Source organism: Typopeltis vanoorti, chromosome 18, assembly GCF_054136105.1.
Source record: "Typopeltis vanoorti isolate ZY-2024b chromosome 18, IOZ_Tvanoo_1.0, whole genome shotgun sequence".
Classification (NCBI taxonomy): Eukaryota; Metazoa; Arthropoda; class Arachnida; order Uropygi; family Thelyphonidae; genus Typopeltis; species Typopeltis vanoorti.
Genome location: NC_143566.1, coordinates 102,924,859 through 102,944,967, shown reverse-complemented (window position 1 = coordinate 102,944,967; position 20,109 = coordinate 102,924,859).

Sequence of the window (20,109 nt, the reverse complement as noted above, 5' to 3'; positions counted from 1 at the left end):
TAAGCTGGTTGTATTTGGAGGCAAGAAAACAACTTTTACACATGGATCAAAATCAATTAAAGTTGCGGGAGGGTGACCAGGTGCATTATCGATAATGAGCATAACTTTAAACGGAATTTTTTTTTTAAACTGGCAATAACGTTCAACTTTAAGTATGAAGTGGTGACCAAACCTGTCTTCAAAAATAGAAGCTGTCATCCAAGCTTTAGAATTTGACTTCCAAATCACTGGCAAGCCAACTTTATATATTTTTTAGAACTCTTGCATTTTCGGAGCGATGAATTAAGAGAGGTTTTAACTTGCAATCACCAGCTGCATTTTCACCAAGCATTACTGTCAACCGGTCTTTGGAAGCCTTAAAGCCAGGAAACGTTTTTTCTTCATGTGCGATGAACGTTCTCTTAGGTATCTTTTTCCAGAACAAGCCAGTCTCGTCTACATTAAACATGGTTTGACTGCTATAGCTACCTTCCTCGATGATAGCCTTAAGTGCCTCAAGACGTAGTCTCTTTATCAGCGCTTGACGCCTCTGCACTCTCCGCGATGCTGTGCCAGTTACAGCGATTTTTAAATCGATTGACCCAACTATTACTGGCCACGAAATTTTCTTCTTTGGCCGCTTCTCCAGCTTCTACTTTTAGCCTCTCAAAAATCAGCTTGGCTTGGCTACATATTGTCGTTTGATCAACTGGACAATTTTTTACTCTCGCTTGATTATCATACCATAATGACGTTTACGAGTTAAGTCAATGTTTTTCTTTTCTTGCTAGCTGTAGAAGAATCGGACTTGCTTCTTTTAGACGACATTATTATTTTTTTATGTGATAAAATTTTTATCAAGAACATAACATTAAACAATCGCAAGGTTTGTAGACTATAAAAATCGTGTATGATTGGAGACCGCACGATACACGTCAGTAGTTGTTCACAGCATTGCGACACGGGCGAATGCGACCCACTCCGGAAAGATACGACTAGTAGTGAGGAGTGAAGCAGGACGGGAATAAGAAACGTACATATAAAATACGCACATATAAGAAACCGCGTAACTCCAGATTCACGTAAGTCAGGGTAGCGTAAGTCGGGGTATTACTATATAGTATTAATCTAGTATTTATAACAATAATAATGATAATTATTATTATTTTTATAATTATTATTACACTGTTTTGATAGAAAACGAGAAAAAGATTGAGCAGTTAGTAATCAATTAATTTTATTCTTCAATATTTCAGAGGAACAGGACTTTTTGCGTATGGAAGTAAATCTCCACCTACCCGAGTATTCTTCCGAGAAATGGATACCAGGAATTCACCTCGAAGTTCATTCCCCTTACTCTGCAAGTAACGTATTCTCCAGAGGACATGTCCTTGCTGGAGGTTTCGAATATACTCTGTACATGACGGCGGTAAGTTTGAGTGAGATTCTACACGCTTGTTTATAGTTATGAAGAACGATTTTATGTTGGTGCCATTCAAATGGTGACCGAATTTTCTTCTTACAGACAAAAAGGAACCTTTTGCCATCTCCCTACGAAACCAACTGCACTGATTACCTCGCTTTAAGGGAATCAAATGGAGGCATCGGACCACTGTCGTTTACGGTAATGTTCAGCACTGTAAAAAACCCTTTGAACTATAAATGCATTTCAACTCTAGCTAATGGTTAAATTTTGCAAATATCTTCATAAACTTCGCGGCTGTCTGTGAGCCTTTCCTGTTCATTGAAGCAAATGTGAAAAGTAAACCTAACACGATAAGATTTCTTATGGATAAAATTGAGTTATCCTCCCTACGAAACTGCTCAAAACTCCTATCATTTAACTCTCATAGTTTTATTCGAAAACTTAAAATTGCTCTGAGAAATGTTAAGGAGTTTGCTCTCATTCCTGAGGTGAAAATTATACCGCAAATATTTCTTATCTCATTGATAATTAATATTTCCCACAAATCATGAGAATCGATGAATACTACACTAATAACAAAAGGATCGTGAATTTTGCAAGTTCTTTGCAAAACTACAACCGAAACGTTACTTTCGGTTTTCGTTCTTCTTCTTCGTCTATACCATAAACAAGAACGAAATTCATAATCTGTTCAACAAAATCATCAAAATCTAAATTAGATTTGAAAAAAATCGAAATCAGTTCATTGTCATGTGTCGCAACATTTATCTCCTTTCTGGTCTCTCTTGGTCAAAGCCTACGGTCATTATTCTAATGCCGGTTTCTTACTCTAAACAAAAATCTCTTCCTCTGACCATGATCGTTCAAAAGTGGAGGCAGTGTGTGATGAACAAGCAGGATGCCAAAATGGAAAATTGCAACAACTGAAAAACAGCAAACGTCTGTCTGAATATTTCTTAACCGCCAAGAGCACGACAGCTCTTCTAATATGAACACGGAAAATACATGGTCTTCAAACACACACCTAAAATGGGAATTAACGGGTAAACACTGTGCAATTTGTCGCATTTCAGGAATGCGTTCCAAGACCCGTATATTTTTCGTTCATATTACAACCGCTGTCGTTCCTTTGATACTGTATAAGTTCTGTTGTATCAATGATACAACAGAAGTCAGTTTGACAGAGCGACTTTTATTGGTGTATGCACGTCTTGTGCACTTTGGTTTCTCTGCCCCAATATACAGATAGCAGAAATTGAAAGAAAGGACTCACATTTCAAATTAAAATCCATGAGCGATACTCGTTTCAAAAACCTAATAGTAATTTTACCACTGAGATTGCAATTGGGTGAAATGTTCGATGCATTTACAGTTAATACGAAAACTTTCGGAATCAATGGAATGATCCTCTTCTGTGTTTATTAATTTTAGTCTTTATCTCCAGTTTATTATAGCCTATTTCTCAATCTAGTGCCTTTCCTCTTCTTATCTACATTTAAGTCTATGGTTCTAAACTCCTTCAATGGCTCTTTTAATGGGAGAATTGCCCAATGTGGTCCATAAAAGTGAAATGCTGCCTCCAACTCTGAGCCATGAGTCAGAGAAACTGAAGGAATTAATATATGGAATCTGATACTTAAGTGAGTAGTGATAACAGTATAGCTTGTTTGTTTAGTCTCTCTCTCTCTCTCTCTCTCTCTCTCTCTCTACATCTCTGGTTCTTTTTAGGTGGGTCGTAGTGAGTGGGATGGTGACATAATGTGTAACTTCACGTCAATTTAAGGCAGATTTTGAGTAAAATTATTATGCGTAGTTTTTATGTAGTTATTGCCCTGGAAATTAGGTTCTACATGGCAGCCACAGTTCTAATTTTTCAAGGCAGTAGATATCACGTTTCGCATTACGTATCTGATCTATTGGCAAAGTATGGATGACAAGCGCATCCTCGTCAATCCCGTACAGTGCTGGCATATACGGGATAGCTTGCCAAACTGAGTGCTTGCCAAAGTTTCAACCGTTATGCTCTCAAAAATGCAGACCCGCGTGCGAGTAAATGTCGTATTATCGATTCAACAGTTTATCAGTAAAGTAAATGTTTGATTTAACGTGCGAAACATTTGCAGCAACCCTAATATAAAATAAGATTTTATATGAAATTCTTGTCGTATAGTAGACTTTAAACCTTTCTTTTACGGAGGATGCAATAAACTAAGAAGATCGTAAGCTCTTTCTTAAGGTCGAGAACGTAAAACTAGATGTCATCTCTGTGGAATTCAGCCTAAATACCCTATTAACGACTCAACCTTGATTGTTGAATTTAGTTATATTTCCATTAGATTTTTCCCCATGTTTGTCTCCAACAGACTAAGTTATAAAATATCAGAAACTCGTTATTCGTTACATAATAATCGCATGTTTTAAACATTTCAGGACTGCTATTATGATTGCTTAGTCGAAGGACTTTTGAGTGAAGACTGTTGGGTGCCTAACGATTATTACAAATACACTGACAAACGTGGAAGTGGATCGAGTACGTATTAAGAATCTATATTGTTGTATTTGACATAAATATTAAAATATTATTAAGGAATTATCTCTATTTAATAAAGTAATGCCAAAATAAATATTCACTGACATTTTTACTTTTCTAGAGAACTTTCATGTTGATGAGTGCTTGCCAAAGTTTCAACCGTTATGCTCTCAAAAATGCAGACCTGCATGTGAGTAAGTATCGTATTATCGATTCAACAGTTTCTCATTCTGCTTTTATTTATTTCTCTCTTTTTTTGCCTTTTTTCTTTTTAATTTGGAAGAATACCGAAAACGCTGTTGTCTTATTAAAGCGGTTGATGTCGCAGAATGGATTTCATAATTTTTTTTTGACAAATTATGGAGATGGTTAGCAGGTATATCCGATTATTAACCACGTGGCTGTCTTTCTTCTTGTAGAAATATCGTTTGTTATCCACGACTCTACCTCACCACAAGTAACTCCGCTATAACTTCTATTCCATCCGCATGAACCTTAAGGCGTTCTCTCAGCAGCTCTCGAGTTAGTCGATTTCTGGCAAGGAAAAATGGGTTTTTTTTTGAGCCTGCAAACTCGACTGTTCAAAAAGGTATATATATATATATATATATATATATACGCTGCACTATTCAATGTACGTAGGCTGTTCAATAAGTAATAAGACTATACTTATACAGAAAACAGATTACCTTTAATCATCATCATTTACATGGTCTTTTTCGAAGTAACTACTGTGAGACGCGATGCGTTTGTCCCAACGTTGCGTCCACTTCTTAAACACATGTGAAAGTCCGTTTTTTGAGAGTTCTTTCAAAACCTCCTCCGCAGCTTTTACACATGCTTTGTTGCTTTCGAAATGGCGGCCTCTTAGTGGTTTCTTGAGCTGAGGAAACAGCCAGAAATCGCACGGTGCGAGATCAGGACTGTATGGAGAGTGTGGTAGGATATCTGTGTTGTTCTTCTGCAAAACGTCCACTACACAACAAGCAATATGTGGCCTTGCATTATCGTGGTGCAATGAGAAGCCATTTTTCAGCAATGGACGCTTCCTTTTCACGTGCTTGATGATAATCGCTGCTGTGTCGATCATTGTCTCTGTGATGGACGTTGAAGGTCTTCTCTCACGTTCAAGATCTTCCACGATTTGCCTTCCTTCCTTAAAAGTTTTATGCCAGCGAAAAACACTTGCCCTCGACATTGCTTCATCGTGGGAAGCTTCGCGTATCATGATAAAAGTGTCCGATGCCGATTTTTGCAAACGCACACAAAATTTAATCGCAAAACGCTGTTCCAAGGACGCTTCCATTTCGAAGACTGGTCGCACTTCGTAGGCGCGCCGATGAGCAGTTGCGTTTAGTCACGTGACACTCTGGCACATCAGTCCGTATACTCAACCTCTTTTGTTAATACATACAGCAACGTTTCTTTATTCCACAGAAATTAATATTCTGATGAGTGGTTTCGCCACACTAAAATTAGTCTTATTACTTATTAAACAGCCCACGTATATTGGGAATGTTGAGTTTTATTTTCAATTAGAATGTGATCATTTGAAAAGTATTGTAATTATACTTATTAATGAATACCATTTTGTTACGTATAAATAAAAAACATTTCAGGTATTTTTCTTTCATTTACAGAACATGGAAGTACCAATCCAGTGTGAAAGTCCGAGAAGACAAACTGGTCGAAACGGTAATCTCCATAGAATTGGCTATTTTATTATTATTATTTTTAAAGTAATTCCCATCACGAATGTTTGTAAATCCCTGGTACATTAGTAGTGTGGGCGAGCTACGTTTTATTAATATTATTTTAATTTTTTATATTATATTCATATTGAAATGTAACTTCTGAATATTTATAGCGTTGAAAAAGTCAAAACATCAGCAATATTAGTAATGAAGCCTCAACAAACGTACCAAAAAATAGATATAAGTATGGTTTGTGTTATGTTCGATGACGCGTTTCCTGGATTGCAATATATTTCCTTGAGAACGTCTTGTGAGTAAAGTGAATTTCGTATTATAATAAGAGGGTTTTAGGTCATAATAGATCGAGTAATATTAGCAGGAGTAGTAGTAATAATAATACTAATAACTAGTTTTTAAGTAAAATTATAAAACTTATTAAAGATCAAAAAACTGTTTTTATTTTGCGATCGAGTTCTGCAAGTGTGAGTCAAAATTCACAATGAGTTTTAACACTCTTTTAGAACTGCGTTTTTCAATGTTAATTCACTACTGATACAGGTAAGTGTTTTTACTGGAACACTTTTCTCCTTTTAGAAAGAAGATCGAATTGTTTTACGTTTCATAATGGATCGTAATTTGGTCAAATACTCTTATGAGCCTAAATATGAGGTAGGAGTATGGTTTGATTGTTTTTGCAATTTATTTATGAATTTATTCTTTTATTGATAATCCCCTGACTCAGTACCAAGCGTAATATATTACAGGCAATGTTAGGTCTTCAATAAGCAAGGTTTCTCACAGAGAGTAAAAATACTTCTTCTGGTAGAATTTTTGCTGTGAAGCATGTAGCTTGCATGCTTCACAGCAAAAGAATATATTGCGTAAAAAAGAATTCATGATATCACCAATATGCAAATGGTGGCCTTTATGATTGTTAGGGCCAAATTATAACAGAAAGCAAAATAATAATAAAAATAATTAATTAAAAAAAAAATGAGTAAACCAATAATGATTTCAATAATCATATCCGATTCACTGAACATGTCTATTCGCCTTCTCTTGTTTTTGCTATCTTTTCTCTTTTATATTTTTAAAAAGTATTGGTTTCAACTGCTATGTTATTCGAAGTTGAAAATTAAAATTATACATTAGATACAATTAATATGTTTCGATATAAAACAACGGAGACATAATACAGTATCAGTTGCTCAGCTCATGAAATGGCACATTTTTGTTCTGCGTATTGCATTTATTCACCAGTTTTGCCTAAATTTGGTCTTCCGGTTTTCTTAATTGATGGGTTAAAATATCTACAGAAATGTTGCTCGCATAGATAATGACAAGTTTTTCTAGCAGACGGACATGCTGTTCTTCGAGTCTAAACCTTGAAGACAACACATTGTAGAGATCAGCATGACGAACATACGCTAGTCGCAAAAAATATCTGCACACCCATTTTTTCGAACACTGAATACGAATGAAATACCGTCTGACACAAGAAAGCGTAAAGGCAATACCATGCGTGTTGATTGTAATTGTACAGATTGGCAAAGGGACGTAACTCCAAAGTGGAGTTATAACAGGCTGTCATATTACTCATTAATCGACACAATTAGGGCTATGATGGTGCAAAGAAATTCAAGTGACTGTATGGCAAACTAGTCGAACAGTAAGCGGTAAAAGACCGCCGTAAAGGATCGGGCTCTCTTTCTGTCGTAAATGAGTAGATTCTCCGAACAAGTGTTCAGAATCTCCGCAGCTATTTGTGATTGAGATTGGTTAGAATTACAGCCGAAGCATTCATGGCTATGAGGTCTGTGCATTATGTCTGTATTATGATTCCGTCTATTCTTCTGGCTGGTTATCTATTTTTCTGAATAAAATACTCGGACTTCTTGGTGGGAAATACGAAATATCGTTTAAATCTCGCCATGTCTTTTCAACCAAAAAGCATTATGGATTGCGCACAAGCCAAACATCACCCTAAACAATTTTTGTATTCCTTATATGCGGCATAGAGGTAGCATTAATTTAAGAGTACAGTTACAAAGCCGATATGGAATGAACGAATACTGAAACATACTTCCAATCGCAAGCTTAGGTAAGACAGCTGCCACATAATGTCACTTCACACAGTGTATCCTACGATCGAAGTGACTTAGCAGCTCAGTTAGTAACAACGATGTCCTTTGTTTAGAAAACCTAGTTCAAATCCCGATAGGACACAAAGTCTTTGTCATGAGTTTTCAACCGAAGTTGAGTTAGCCAGTCTAAAAGGAGTGTGAGAAAAACACTTTTCAACCAAATACAGCAGTTCTTTTCCTTTCCTGCAAATAGAGCCATTTTATCTATTTGCTCTCAGAATAATACATTAAATTCCCACGGACCTAATCCTAACTCGTCCTATTAAATGAAGGTCAAAGGAAGCCGAGGATACTTTTCGAGTCTTGGATCTTAGAGGCCTGAAAAAACTCAGAGAAGATCCTTTTGATATTCCCACGATGAAGTGGGAATGTTTCTTGTGGTGTGGATCACACGTACCTATTGCAGTGGTCAGAAAATGAAAAAATGAATCCAGTATTGAGATTCTGGATATCTGTTGCATAGCAATATTCCGGCGGTATGAAAATGAACCTGTTGAGTATAACGTAATACAGCACATCGTACGGTAAGTTTCGACAACATGTGTCTGAAGAATGAGAGCGCCAAGATTAGACTGACCAGCAGAGAATGCCGAGAAGAATCCAACGGAGTTAATATTATGATTGCGAAACCCTGAGTCTAAGGACGCATCAGAGGAAGCGCACCTACACTACAACATAATCGAGTCTCTACAGCACATGAACTGAGCTCCATCTTGGGCACCCCAATATTCACTGGTACCAACAAATGTTTCTGTCTGTTAATTGGAAATGTCCTCTAAATGTTATGTGGAACGAAATAATTTAATATTGCGAGTAAGTTTTGTTACATGATATTGCATCGACCCTTTCCGGTGTAGCAAGTTTTTTTAGGTCAGTTACAAAGTAAAGTTCACTTTATGATAAATTATTTTATTTTATTGTCTTTTTGCTTTAACCAAGTGGGAAAACTGGAAGTAACATACAATTCTTTCACTTGGTTAATTAAAAGAATTGTGTGAGTTCATCAACAAGGAATGTAACTCTGTCAAAATATGTAAATCGCCGTAGTTAAACAGTTACTGTATATAAAAGAATTGTGGCAAAACCCAACATGGTTTTACCACATTCTAATTGAAAAAAGTTTTGTTCACGATTAACTTTCTTCTGAGATGGCTGATGTGTCTGATGTCTTTTATTTTCTTTGCAGACTGTCGAAACATTTACTAACATTGGTGGACTGATCGGTGTGTGGCTGGGAATTTCACTTGTGGCTGTCTTCAACTTCATAGAAAGTTTGCTGTTGATGGCGACGTTCTCATGCTATCCAAGGGGTCGAGCGCTCGACAATAGAGGAAGTCCTTAAATAATTATTGATAATCAATTTATTTTAAGTGGAATTCGAAAGCCCAAGTTCAATATTGGGATGACATCTTCTGCAGCTCGAGTTTGAGAGAAAAAGAGGCACACAGGGAAATATTTCTGATGTAAAATTAACCGACAATAATGGACCACCTATGAAGTGTATATCTGCTAAAACTGTAAATTCCCAAATCTACCAACCCATACAAGATACTCTCACATTTGTAATAGCGAACCACAATATTCCTCAAAACCGCTTCCTATAGAGCAATCCAGTTAACAGAGTCTGTGAGTGAGCCTATGAGACAACCCTTTCTCACTCCACCCGCTTTTCATAGACATTCTGTTTCTGCTTTGTGCCTCTTAAGACTATTTTCCCAATACTACTTCCTGAACTACTGTTCTGTCAAAACTGACATCCATCATGTTGAATACTGGCTGAAACAGGATGATTTCATTCAAGATTATGCATTATTTTTATAATTTTGAAATCATTTACATACATAATCATTTATATGCTATAAGGGTACTCGACATATTAGTGTTGGGAGGAACAACTGGATATGGGATTACACCCTCCACTAGAAAAGACCTCAGTTGCATTCTTGTCGTGATGAGAGGAATCTCTATATGGGTTTCTTTGACTGAGGGTGAGTTAGTCAATCTCGTACGGTGGTATCTGGGATTTTCCTACCGGAAAATCTAGGATTTTCATCCAGCATGCAGACAAATTGGATAGAAATAATGGATAGTGTTGTATAGAAGGATTAAGTGATACAGAGGGTGGTGTGCGTGTAGCAAAGTGCCTCCAGCGGAGTTTCCTTGGAGGTGTCAAGTAATGATTATATAAATAATTTTATATACACATATCGGCCACTGAATTAGAAACTGCTATTATATAGGCATGCGACTGCTAATACCTATCTTTTTCAATTTCCTGCGCATAGTTCGGTGAGATATGGATCGGGAACAGCCTTCATTAAATGCTTCAGTCAATTGCTGCACACAGCAAGTTGTTTGTCTGTACAAGCCTCCTGAGGCCAGGGCGATCTTGTTCTTGACAGAGTGACTTAGCAACCACAATTACGCCTATTAGACTGTTAAACACCCAAGATATCTCACCTTTTCGAATTCAGATCTTCTGTTTTCAAAATCCTGGCTCCAGCCAGACGGGCACCCACAATAATCCCTTATCGAATCCTGAAAGATCTTTCGTTTTTTCCCATTATGATCAACACTGTTGACGATTACTGACGATCAGCATTCTTAAGTGGTTGCCTAGAAGACGTGATGACCCACGTGATTAAGTATTTAGCATATGTTCTGCGTAAGTGACGTTTACGTACATCTGAGAAAGGTTGCTAATTCAGTGGCCGGTATGTGTGTAGCCCAAAAATAAAAAAGTATTGTGAATTTAATGCTTGTAATTAGAATACCTTAAATCAAATAATGTGCTTCATTAGTTCGATTGTTCAATGTAGCTATAGTTTATATTCTGTATGTATAAAGTTAAAATTTAAAAAAAAAAGCATATATTGATTGTTCATTCCTTCGAAAATATACACTACATAATATTCCTAATAAAGTTTGATTGCAAATGATACTATCTGAATATATTCTTGATCCAGAACTCATTATTCAAAATGTATCAAAAAATTATATTTTTTTTTCGGCAGAATATACTTCTTTTTTTTTTTTGTAAATAAAAACAGAATGAAAATACTTGGTGAATGGAATGCTCAATTTAGTAAGAAAATAGTATTGGATGAATATAGTTAAATGAACAGGCTTTAACGATTTAAAAAAATTTAAATGAATGCAGTGAGTTAAATATTCGGTTGACAGGGGAATTTAACACCAGGAGATGATACTATCTGAATATATTCTTGATCCAGAACTCATTATTCAAAATGTATCAAAAAATTATATTTTTTTTTCGGCAGAATATACTTCTTTTTTTTTTTTGTAAATAAAAACAGAATGAAAATACTTGGTGAATGGAATGCTCAATTTAGTAAGAAAATAGTATTGGATGAATATAGTTAAATGAACAGGCTTTAACGATTTAAAAAAATTTAAATGAATGCAGTGAGTTAAATATTCGGTTGACAGGGGAATTTAACACCAGGAGGCATAAAGGTAAGACAACTGGGAAAACTGAGCCGATTATCGGATTTTATGTTGTAGGAGAAAGGAAGTTTTGATATTGTACCGTTATTCAAGTCGCTGGTCAGGCAAGAATTCGATTACGGTTAACAACTTTGTCCACCAAAATATCTGTAGATTTAATGGATGTGAAGCGTTTTAATACACGAGAAGGCATTCATAAAAATAAAAAAAAATTATCCAATTTTTAGAATCGACTGGTTATTTGTCGTCAGTTGAATTTAGCTAAATGGAGGTAGAGGTTTATTAGTTAGGCTAAGTATGAAGTTAGCCGGTCCGAGACGGTGGCTGTGACGTTGTTTTTCCTCCCCGTGATTTTGTTCTCCCTCCCAAGTATGAAATCGACCTCGAACACGTTTGGTCGTGGATAAGATCATGTAGTGTTTATGTGTAAATATGAATTTGAGTAATCGCGGAGTTATCTATTACGGAAAGACACTTAAAACCATCTAGAGTAGCAACTAATTATTATAATAATTAGTTGCATGAGTAATCTCAAATGTTCAAACTGCTTATTTTTAAATTTCCAAATACTGGTTGCATTTCCAGGGAAATCTCCTAAACAAAATTCACAGTCAACCACTTTCAGCTAAAGTGAAATAAACTTTAAGAAGATGGCTTGAAATGTATATAGATTTAAAATAAAAATAAATTAAAGTGTCAGCTACGTTCAATCTCTTTTGCGGCATACTCGTATAGATATTCAGTCTGACTTGATAATTTATTGATCTTGAATTTCAAAAAAAAATGTTTAATTCGCAAATTAAAATACTGTTATACTCTTTTCTCTTCATACATACGACCACAGAAGAAAAAAAATTGGTGCATTTCGCAAAATGCGAATGTCTCATACTAAATCTCCGCTTCAATTTCAGCCCCTTTTATTATTATTATTATAATTATTATTATTATTCAGAATCAGCTTATCAAACGGTAGCGATTTAGATATCTATATTCAGCGATCTTTCCGAAAATATTCAAATTACGATATTCAACCCAAAGAATAATGGAAGAACTCCACTACAGTGCTAATATAAATACAATTTACATTTTTTGATGGAGTACATATTCTGAAAATTAATGCAGTAGTGCAAGCACTTTTGTTTACCAGTTAAACATGGCGCACGCACTCGCACAGAAACCAGTTTCAGTAATTATAAGATATCCATTACCAAACTGCCTTGAGAATATTTTCTGCCTAAACATATTAATAACCTATACGTGTCATTAATAATGAACATCCAAGAAACCCAAAAAGGTTCAAATCTGTTCTCGCATTCTACTGTTGCAAGATCTTTAACACAAAAAAAAAAAAAAAACAGAGAATAAGTATGAAAGACAGCAGACAGTTCATTGCCTCGTTAAAAAAAAAATCCAAGCCTCGCGTACGAACGAAAGTCAACACTTCTTCGTTCGTTTTAGATATCTAATTTTTAGATATCTAATCGCATATTACAATATAAAAATATTAAGTTAAAAAAGAATATTATGTACCACAATATGACGCAAATAGCTAGCGACTTTTTATCTCAGTAGTACTCCATTTCTGTTTCAAAAAGTTTGCCTGGGTTTTGAAACATGAAATGGAGCAGTACTTTGGCTGCCTTAAGATTAAGAAAGCGCACAGAACTCGATGGGATCAGATGGAGTGAATATGTTTGTGTTAGTCACTCACACATGAGAGATCACATGACCTATAACAACGTGTGTAAGCAAACGGTTAGGAAGATGAACGAAATCTCTTAATGTGTTGCTTGAATACTATCTGAGGGTTGGATTCATTCGGTAAAAAACAATATGAGGAAGAAGGGCTGTTTCAAAGAACAGTGATGTAAGGAATGAAGTAATCTAATAAGAAGTTGGTTCGATAAGTCTGGAATGGAACTGTATGTGGACGTTGACCAGGTTCATGCATAATTAGGATTAATGGAGTGCCTGGAAATATCTTTAAGAAAAGCATAATGCAGAAATAGGTCAACTATGAGAAAGCGAATAAAGAAATTTAGCTAGAAAGAGGAGTCATCCGTTGAGTGCAGAGTATGCTATCAGCTCTACCGGAAACAATCGAGCATTCTGAGGAAATGTTACCTGCGCGCCCGAAATGTGGGACAATATTCTAAAGTCGGGAGGACTGGAGTTTAAAAAAAAAGAAGAGTTAGAAGTTGAGCATAAGAGAACTAATATTTAGAACGAAAAGGAATACAAAGTTTTTGTAGGCTGAAGAGCCCATGGACGTGATGTGTTTGTATGCTGGGAATCGGTATTCTCTCGGGTTAAAAGTCAACCCGAGAGGATATCGATCTTGACTAGTAATCGGAATATTACCAAAAGTGAGATAATGCTTCAGTATCAAAATATATTAAAGCATTACTTTCTTCCGAGAAAAGGAATTTCTGAATTTTTTTCCAAGGAAAAAAAATTGAGGATTGCCTATTGGTAGCATTGAAATTTAGTATATTATCATCGTCTCAATTTGGAATTGCAAGTAGATCGATGTTTATATATAGGTTACAGATCTTGAAATTTGAATCAGTTGAACACTACAAGTTCAACTTGTAGTGTTCAACTGATTCTTACTCCATTCGCTTGGAGTATACTATCATCAGAAAAACTATGAATGGAATTTGGTTTTACTGAGAGAATATCATTGATATATAAGAGAAACAGTGTGGGTGGAAGCACACAGCCCTGGAGTATACTTGGGCATCGATGAAAATTTCTGATGAAAGTAAATCGTGATGCCTTTAAGTGGAAAATCTTATTTTAATATAAAAAACACACCGATGTTTAATTTAACTATGATATCAACTTTTGATGCTTTGATTCATGAGAAGGAATGCTTGATGACTGTAATGAGATAATGGGTGTTGGTGAAACGGATATGGAAATTTGTTTCTTTTTTGTTTTGCATAGACTATATATTACGCGTCACTAACCTATTATTGGCACAAATATAAAAAGTGTTGCAGATGTGGATTGCTTTCCTCATAAACCCTTTTGCTTGCATTGCTTGGAACCATCCTTCCGGAAAGTTTAGTCAAGCCACAATTCTCACTCAAAATTAACCTCTGTCTCTCGTTGTTGATATTTTAGCAGTAAAACATTAATGATTTCATATTAAACATCCTCCTTTTTCAACGTTTTCATATTACCACATTGTGCATGTCCTTACTTTTTACAATTTCTGTGCGAAGAGAAAAACATATTTACACCCGTTCAACATCAATAAACGGTTTAGGCATTTCAATTATTTTGACTCTTCTTTCTGCGTTTCACAAAAACATGCATTTATTCTCTGTTCCAGATATTTTCCACTCATTCCTATCAAGAATTCGCCACATAATACCTCCCTAAAAGCAACGCCATTAATGGCAAGCTAAACGAGCACTGTCAAAACTAACTCACTCAACCGTCCAAAACGATCAAATATATCAAAAATATGTGCTTCGTATCCATATCATTTTTCTATATTGTAGTAAAGTTACATTGACTTCAATGGACAATTCGCATCCACGTATCTACACGTCCGGAGCATCAGAGACCAGAGGACCTATAGTAATCTTTATCCTTTTCATTCTCACTTCCAGAGCCAACCATAGGGGTCAAATTCTCCTGACGTTTGGTCTAGGAGATAGGGTACATGTAGGTGGGTTCCAAGCCATACACTGGCAAGGATATTTCTGAATGTCTTTTGTTAAGAAATGAATTTTAGTTCTGATGCTTATTGGAGAACCTTTAAGTGGCTGGAAAAATTACTGTTTAGTCTCAAGAGTAGGATTTTCGGATTATCTCACTGTTAGATCACCGAGGGTATTATTATCCGACGGCTGTAAACTTTTCTACAGGAAGATACACATACGTAAATGGGTATTTTGGCCTGACAATCCAATTTAAAAAAAAAAAGAATTGGATTTTCAGAAAATGAGTTATATGAAGTGAGTTATATGTTACAATTAAATTTCATATAAATTTAATTGTAAAGGTAGAGAGTTAATTATATGAAGAGCCAAAGGCTTCAATTCGGCGACATAAACTTATTTAAGTTAGGAGATATTACATCCCATATTGTTTCATACCCGAATAAGAAACTCAAAGAGTTTCATGCCGAATATAGAAACTATATAAAGTTCGGCGAGTCCAAGCGTAAGCAAATACCTGGATAGTGTTACAACTGACCCTGTAGGGAGTCTCATATTAAGGTATATGTAAGTTCTGTTTGCTACAAACTTGGTATTTCTAGGTCTACCAACTCACTGATGAGACCTCAATAAAGGTTGAAACCGGTCTGGGTAGTGACCTTCTCTCACTCATAATGTAAAACAGTAATACAGCTCCTAGGAGCTGGGTTTCATAATATGGGGAAATATCAAGAATAGTGATCGGATCTTGCTCCACCCTTACCACGAGTTGCCTCAGTGTTGCACTCCCTAAAGGGTCAGTTGTAACACTATCCAGGTATCTGCTTACGTTTGGACTCGCCGAACTTTATATAGTTTCTATATTCGGCATGAAACTCTTTGAGTTTCTTATTCGGCTATGAAACAATATGGGATGTAATATCCCCTAACTTAAATAAGGTAGAGAGTTGTTTTTGGAGTAGGTACGCCAGAAGATGGCAACACCTTCCTGTTCTTTCATCTCTCTCATGGTTCCTATTAAATCATTAAAATGACTTAACAGATTTCATTGGGAAGTGCAGAATATTTCTCAAATATCCTGGAAACTTTGGTTTTTCATCCACCATGATAGACAAACCGGGCTGAGGAACACGCAATCGAAGAACATAATTCTTGCCTCACAGCCTTAGTTGCCTCTTTCATAATTAAAAACAGTTATTTCCTCAGCTACAACTTCTCCCTAAAATTTAATGAAAATGTCATGCAGGTGAATTAAAAATAATTTAGTGCGAAATTAGGAAACCAATAGCCTGGAAAATATGCAATAATTTTGTATGTTTATCCTCGTTATTGATACAACCAATTCAAGATTTGCCATGCAGTGGCTCGATAAAAACAAACAAAACTTTTTTCTAGCTAATTTAAGAATTGACCAGTTATCTTTCTTCATACCTTACGATGATATCATGTCAATCGTAAATAATATTTTCATGGAAAGAAAGCGACGTGAAAAATAGAAAGTGCCTTCACGTGAACTTATTGAAGCTATTTGATACCTAGTTAAACACAGGGATTTAATTTACGTAACATTTATTTTTTAAAAATCTTCTGCTAAAGTTATTTTTGCTAGAACTTTAATGTATTTACATCATGACATAATACATCATGTACATGCAGTTCGCGCTTTGCATTATTGAATCTATCAGTTTCTGTTCTTGTTGTTTAATTTGAAAGTCATACTGGAGATACCCTTGATACTAAGGGTAAATTTTATGCCAATAAAATATTTACGTAGGTTAAATCCGTATTATGTTTAACTGATTATAGTGTCTTAATCCAATTCGTCAACGTATTTGATATCTTTTATAGTTTGATGTTATAAATTATAGCAATAGATTAAAATACCTCAACCAACATTGCTTCAATTCACACCTTAAAAAAAAAAAGAAACGTAAGTTTCTATTTACTAATTACATAATAGGATCTCCACAGGACATACATTAGAAGTGGGTGAATTGGACTATAGAAAAGTTGTCTGCATCCAAAATAAAGAAGGCTAAGAAAACAGATGTGCTTGTTTTCTGGAATCATAACACTCAACTTAGTAGAGGAAAACATCCTTCTCATTTTGCATGAGGACTTGTTACCGTTACTTCAAAGTGTCCTTATAATGGTTCTACACTTCCTAGATGGAATCCACATTATATCTGTTATTCTTTAATATCTTTACGACGATATCACGAAGTTAAATATTAGCATCTGATTCTTCAACCTTAAATTCTGACATTGAAACCACTATTAAGAGGGGAAGGACTGGACAACCTGAGTAATTATATCCCCTCATATTTAATCGACACAGGCCTATTTTCTCTCTGTGTAACATTCAATAATAGCATACTCTCTATATAAGACACTATTTTTTGCAATTATCGTATATCGAAATCATTTTTTATCCATACATGTGCTACAAGTATCATCTCCCCCAGCATTCATGAAAATTCTGGGAAAATGCACCACCTCCCTACTTACTAAAGTCATGAATCAGTTTTCAAAATTAGTGTTTGGTCTTTGGCACAAAAGTTCCAGATTATCTATTCTTTAACCCAAGCTCGGTGCTAATGGGCGATGGGTTTATAACTCTTCGTGGAAGAAAACCTCATAAGCAACAAAGAAAACAAGGCAATTAGGTTTATTAACGATCCACCTCTCACCAATTCACTCTCTTTTACACAAACATGGACACACTTTCTGAATCCATTTTCTAAAAATGCTTGCAGAATTGCTGTTCTTTAGAAGTTGAACTGATAATTCCTTCATTCTCTTCTAAATCTGTTGAAACCTGTGACGTAGCAGCTATTCAACAATCCTTGGGAGTTCCACTCTTAAGGATTGTTGATGTATGCAACACCAAATCAACTACATCACCATGCAAGCATCAGCGTATTCTTTAATTCATAAGAAGAGAAAAACCGTAACTACACAACTGCTTGACAATCACTTAAACCAACAGATAATGTCCTAGATGGACAACTTTCTGAATTTTCAAGCAGTTGTGTAGTTACAGTTTTTCTGGTGTAAACCAGAAAAAGGTTTCAAGACGAATGTCGAGACTTCTATAACTTCACTTTCTACATGAAAGTAGTAGCAAGTTCCACGGAATAAACTACTAAAAACTTATCACTTCAGAATGAATTAATATTTCATGTGAAAGTCTCGACATTCTTATTGAAACCTTATCAGCAGTTTCGAGACGAGAAAAAATTTGCCATCTATACGAAAGCTTCTGTAAAAAAATAACCAAGGCCATCCTCACTGTTAGAAATCGCATATCAGAACAAGAATCCTGAATAAACAAACTTTACTGGGCCAGTTGCTATATGAACTGGAAATCAATAAAGTTCTTTTCACTTCAACTGAAATAAATCCTACGTGGATTAATAACTACATAAACGTCACTTATCTCTTTATAACAAGCACATTCCCTTTCGGTCTACTATTTCTAATTTTTCTTTTAATTTCTGTCCAATCTTCGTATATCGACAACTACAATGTTTTGACAACTTATACAAAATTATAATTTGCCTCCAATATTTAATCTAAATACATTTATTTTATAACTAAGCAAACATTTGATGAACAACTTTATAAATATAGTATTATTAACTTCCTAAATATAACTTAATTACTGTTAACTTGCGAGATATCTGAATTTAATCCAGATATACGACAACAAGCTTTCGTGAATGTCTTAAAATATCACAGCAGTTATTCTTTTTGCATACTTAGCATCAAAAATATACCATTCAATTGTAATAAATAAAACAGAACTTGAAAGTTGAATTTTCGTAAACTGAAGTACGCGAGTACTGATAAATTCGTCAAACACCACATCAGTGGATGTGGTTATGGACTGTTCATCAGAAGAGTGGGGTAAGTTCCAGCTGTTTGTAATTACTGCTTAAACAAGGACTTCGCATCCTGCGATGTTGACCCAGGTCCTTCCAAGTTAACAAAAAGAGAACATGATGTTGTTCTTCCAACTCCGTAACCATGTCAATATTGCACCTAATTATTATAATGGATCCCATGTCGAATGACAAACATTATTCAGACATAGTAACCTCGATATTGTGAAATGCAGCAATGGAAGTAATGACCTGTTGTATGCAACTTACGTATTATATTAGCTGTTCAGTTATTATTTTTTCTAGACTCCTACTGTTTACGAAACAAATTACTAATAAAATTTTACCGAGTAATCCGTTGTTATTCTCTCTAGGGTAATGAATGATGCCACGAAAGTATCCGATAACACCGTACCTGGGCGGATAAGAGAAAACTAATTCAAAGGCTGTAATTTATTCATAAGAATTAAATGCAATGGAATATCCTACAAATACAACCAACGAGATGTTGCATACACAGTACTTTTGCCATTCGATTGACTGAATGCGTAGTTCAGGAAAAACTTTCATGACCATTATGTTCTATAGCTGGGAAATGTTCAGCCTGAAGGTAAGTTAATTTTCTGTTGTACATTCCGAAAACTGGTTTAGGATGGTTTAGAACTGTTGGTTAATTGAATGAAGTATTAAAATAATCCATATGTTTTTGCCTACAGAGAGATTGTTTGCGACTTCCCTTTTTAACTAGAAAAAGTTGAATAATCTCTAATGATCCTTATGATTTCTCATGATTGGAGATCTAATCATCTAAATCTGAATCGTTCTTCTTACTTTAAAAACTCTTCTATTTCATAGTGTTGCAAATGAACAACCAACCAATAGTGGAATTCATTCAGATTCTGCTGGGAACTTAATATCAGTGAGATATCGGCATTCTTGTAATCTCTAGACACTTATGTTACAGTTTAAAGGAACGACAACGTAATGCGTGCAGGATTCGATGTCTTCGAAAATCTCTTCTTGTGAGAAAAGACAAATCCACTGAATGACTCCGATGAACCATTCTGGTATCTATTTTATTGAACTGTAGATATCAGAATGGATCATCGTACTCACAATAATTGCAAACGATCTCTTATGGCTAAGATTTGCCGACCGTAACAAGACAAGTGATCCACATAAAGCCAGGTCGAGCAGTTTCCTGATTAGTATTTCTTTTTAAATCGGATATTAAAATCTAGACGTTGTCATTGCGTCTGCACATGATATTGACACAAATGTAGATGGAATGTCATATATATAAACTTTTT